We start from the raw sequence: 5,429 nt of genomic DNA, 5'->3' as shown, positions 1-5,429 counted from the left end.
TTATATTATAATTATGTTATGCTACCGTATATTACATAAGAAACATTTTTTTCATAACTTTATGAAACACAATTTACCTGTCTTCGTTGTTCCTGGTGCTCGCATTTTTTACTAGATATAATAGATCAAATATTTTTTCGAGACACTATAGTTTTCAAATATATTTGAGAGACCCGACGTTATCAAATCAAGTCAATATACACCAAATATAATTCCTCGCACTTCGAGTTATCATTTCTTGATGTAGTGACATATGCTTCTTTTTCATGACTTCTTTAACAGAGATTGCCCCATTTTAAGGTCTTCATATAAAACATTTCCTTCCATGGTTACTTTCGCATTAGTGGATTCGTGAGACATATCTGCTCTTCATGAATTCCTAAAATCAGTCCCTAAAATGTCACTTTTTATCTGAATATAAATATTTTCCAGCTTACGCTTCGCGCTCACATAATCTAATTAGTGAAACGCGTATCGCCTTCGTGAATTCCTACAAACAAGCCTTAAAATGCACCTCTTCGGGTCTGAATCTCTTAAAGTTTCAGCTCGCGCTACGCGCTCGCAAAATTTGATAAGTAAGGTGCGTATGTTAATCATGATTACAATGACTACAACTGCTTCCTGATGTAATATGATGTAAAGTTTTATTCGCGCCAAAGTAAGGCATGGCTGCAGTGAATGAATTCAGATGCCAGTAATGTCATAATCCCACAGGAGTTAGTAAACCTATTTGCAAATCCCTTTTCGAGGAAAATAACTTGAGAAATGATATCAAAAAGTATTTTTTAAAATGTTTTTAATGTTAATTATTGAAAAGGTGTTTTGCAATGCATCCTTGACATATGGAGTTAATAATTGCAGTCATGTCTTACTTTGGCGCAAAGCAACATTTACATCACTGCAAAGAATACCTACTGATTATCCAAGCGTGATGATATACCACATAAATACGGTATCAAAATATTTGGGAGAATATAAATATGATATGTGTTCATATATTCCCCTTTGAACTGAGGATTTGTGATGTGTCAGGATTATTTTTCTTTTATTCACGTGGTATCTGGGGTGTGGGTGGGAGTATGTGTGTGGGTGTGTGTTGTATTGCAAATTTGTTTCTCCTGCTATTGTAATGCTATTTCCATGGTGAATATGAGAAAAATGGAAATAAATTTAACTGTATATTTATTATACCTTTATTTATTCTTTATATGCTTCTGAAGAAATGAATACGATAAACTTTGTCTTCATATTGAGCTAAATGATGTTCAAATATCCACAAGTAAAAAAATGGACATACGCAATGAATAAATGAACTCAACGAATAACAATACTTCAAATTTCTGTAAGGTAAATAAATGCTGATTTGTTAAACAAACCCGATATGGGACTCGTATATCTTTCAAAACTTAAACACTCTTTACCATTGAATATATTATTTACTATTTACAATTCACTAATTTTATCTTATTTGTCCTATGGCAATATCGTTTGGGCAAATTCAACCCCTTCAAAAGTTGAAACCATTGTTTTTATTGCAAAAATGTTGCTTGCGTATTTGTACAAACTCGCTTTATTTAGCACATTCTAAACCTCTATTCAAACAATGAAACGCATTAGATATTACAAATTGAACACTTATCAAATTGCCATTTTTATATTCAAGTGTATTAAAGGAACCGTTTTGCCTCTTCTTGTCAACATGTTTGAAGCTAATTCTATGATTCACAAATATAACACTCGAAACAGTTAAAAATTACATATCTGGATTATTGATAAGCAGTATTTGCAAAAAACAGATATACAGGGCCCACAGTATGGAATTCATTACTAACTTCGATTACGGAGAATGTCTTTTTAAATACTTACAAAAAATCTTAAAGTTTATTTAATGTCTTATTAATTTAATTTAAATTTAGATTTTAGCCTATAATATCAATTTTGAATTCTACCTGAGAGGGAGAGATGGGTAGGGGGTGGGGGAGTTGGGACAGGGGGCAGGTGGGGATAGGGGCAATTCAAATACATGCGCCATCTAATATCATCATTATTTTATTGGTATTTTGTTAACTTTTGGACCCTTGCCATTTACAAGCTTTCTTAAAAGCTTTCTACAGGTGCTCCATTTTCTATTTATTTCTATTACTTACAATATTAGTTTACTATGCTTATGTATTTGATCTATTTTTGTACATGCGTATTTCAAATGTACATATTTTGTTGTTTTTTAATGGAAAAGAATAAATGAATTGAATTGAATATATCTCATCTTCATAATACCTTGAATACTGTGTCTCAAGAATTGATTGCCTTATCAAAATACCGCTTTCCTCTTCTAAAATACGAATTTATTCTACAAATATTTTTTAGCTCTTTAAATAAAAAATCCTAGATCCGTTATTCACTATACCATGTTGTATCCCAAGTACAGGCGTACAATCCCAGTCCATGAATTAGGATAGGAAGCTACACCCTTTAAAGTGGAATGAAACCTTTGAAACATTGAGGCTTGTGTCAAGACAGAAAAATCAAAGAATAAGCACAAAGAGAGTTTGAGAAAAATTGTACAAATAATGAGACAGTGATGAGCATTTGAATACTGCAATCACTATTGCCATGGGGATCCTCCCATTGGCAAATGCGACAAGGATGTGTAATCATGGTAATGTCACATGTGAATTACTTTCCCTTCGATGGACTATTAAATACCCCCAAAATGTCTCTTTTTGCTTTTTCTTATGGTGATACAAACTCTTTATCCGTGATGTATTCTTTAAAAATCTGTATTGAATGGCCTCCTGTAGAAAGAACACATGATCTACTGAGAGATATGATAAAAGAGGCAGTTTAAATGAAATATATACTAAAGTAATGCGGAGAGCTGTTCGCAAGTAATTTTTATGATTTCACACAAGCTATTTTGTTCCAAAGGGTTCATTCTCCTTTAACGTCGCGTGACGAAAATCATGATATTTCTGAAACGTAATTTCAAACAACATTTAAAGAAGTTCGTTATTGTATATATTTGTTTATTTTATTATTCTTTGTATTTTTCATTATTGTTATAAAATTATCTCATTTTATCGCCAATATCTTTATCATTAGGTAATTTATTTGATTTGATATTCAAAATACTCCTTTAGGAATTGTAACCCAAATCAATTTGAAATATTTTAGTCTAAATTATTGATCCAGAATCAGTCAGTTTAAAGTCTGTATCTATGATTTGAAAACACGTAGGTTTCGGCCCCTAACCCTAATACTCCCGTGGTATTACAAAACTTGTTATTACCGAGGAGGGGCCATTATACCCTGTCACGTGGGAGTGACTTTTCTCTATATTCATTTACCTACTCTTGCTTCCAAAATAAGGAATGAGTAAAACTGATAAATACGGTTATTTAAAGATTTAATCAAATCTCTTAATTCATTATGTTGTTTCCTTTTGATCTGTTTTACAATAATTGTACATGGAAATATACATGAATATTGATAACTAAACATAACTGAACTTAAAAATAATAGTTGACTCGAGCCCCCATCATCTCTTCTGGCCTGACATGCCCCACGCGGCCCTGGTGGTCGGTCCAGTTCCTGGCCTCCGCACCTGGCGATGTCTCTTCGCCTCGGCCTCCGCAGAGAGTGTTGCCCCTTGATGAGTACAGACCCCTAGATTAGAGAGATGTGACTTCAACGAATTAGTGGACGAGATCGAGCCCCCAATGATGACATGAATTTTGACCAATCATGTCAATGGAGAATCGGCGGCAGCTGGGATCGTTCCCGACCTTCCGTTGGAGAACGCGGACGCTTACTTACGACGGTAGTTGATTTTGGAAGAGACTTTTTGTGCCCGTCATCATGGTCATAAAACTCTGTCCTGCAATGCAAATTGTGTGACATGAGATTTTTTTTCGTTTCGCATCTGCAACGGAAACATTCAATATGCATTTCGTGTGTAAAATTCTGGTTGGTACTATGGTAACAGCGATATATCCGATTGAGGACGATTTTCCAAAGCCACATTTTGTTCCTATAGCTCGAGAGGCCGCCCGGGGGCCCACTTCCATTGATTAGTGGATACCAGGAGCGACCACGCGTAAAAGGGGACAGAATGGGCAAGTATGTTACGTATAAGCCTATGTAACGTTATATGGGTGTCACAACGATGTTTAAAAGGGGATATATATATACACAACAAAAAAAGGAAGCCCCCCCCAACAAACATCAATAATTTCCGAACCAATGCGAGTTTTTGATATATTTTTACAGGGGGTGTAGGTAATTTTACAAGCTACCCTCTGAGTAAATGTTGTGGACGTATCTTACGTCATGCTTCAGTGAGCACCGTCAGAAGGCAAAAATGTCACTTTTCTAAAGTCACAAGCAAAATATCATGACTTTGATCCATTTTATTGGAACTAATTCCACATTCTCATCATGAAAAAAAATCATAAGGCCTGTAAATGGTACTTTCTAAAAGACGATACAACTTTTTTAGTTTCACGGTTCAATAAACTCAAGTCCAAATTTGCTATAATTGGATTTTTACACATTTCTATCGAAAATGCTAAAATATGTTGACAGTTATTTGGGGGAAGACTATCTTCAACAATATTAATCGTTTCACGGTTCAATGAACGTTTATTGGAAACAAAAAAATGCGATTTTCAAATATCGTAGGCAAGTATTGCTTCATTTTGGTAACTAAAAATGATCTTTTCTCAACTTTTTCGTTATGTTCATGACCAATTAACATGCTTCAATGATTCAAAGGTGTCAAATTAAACATTTACGCTTGAATGAACATGTGGAATGTTATTAGCTCTTTTTTAAGTTATTTGGAAAAAATGCAATTTGTAACTATGGATATCTGTCATAAAACTCCTTGCACAGTTCATTTGATTTGATTTTTATGAAAATCCCTATGTTTAATGCATCAGTGAGCACACAATATTCAAAAAGTGTGCAAATGAGAAGAAAGTTCAAGGCCTTGTCCCCACTCTATACCGTAACGAATGGTTATTTTGGTGTGCGCACCTTTTGGATAGTGTTACTCTGAAGCCATGTGCGAAATTTCATGAAATAACTGTTGGCAGAAGTAACAAAAACCGTCCATGAAACAAAACCTCATTTCATATTTGTTAAAATTTTGACTTCCTCTCTCATAGACTTGTGTACATTATGGGTGCATATGTTTAAGACATACGTAACCCCTTATGCAATATGGTGGAACTTTTTTCCAAGGCTGTCTTTAGCAATGTCTTTTGGCAGTAATGTTTATCAACCTATGGGCAGAATTCTGTGCAAAAATGAAATCGATTTGTTCATTTATTGATGAGTGAGCACGCATGTGGGACAATTGGTATTTTCAATGTCACAGACTAATTTTAAAGGGTATTAGTGAACATTGGGGGCAAATTTGGTTTCAA

The sequence above is a fragment of the Lytechinus variegatus genome, chromosome 13, assembly GCF_018143015.1.
Source record: "Lytechinus variegatus isolate NC3 chromosome 13, Lvar_3.0, whole genome shotgun sequence".
Taxonomy (NCBI): Eukaryota; Metazoa; Echinodermata; class Echinoidea; order Temnopleuroida; family Toxopneustidae; genus Lytechinus; species Lytechinus variegatus.
The sequence above is the reverse complement of the archived record's forward strand: the minus strand, read 5'-3'. Positions refer to the sequence as shown.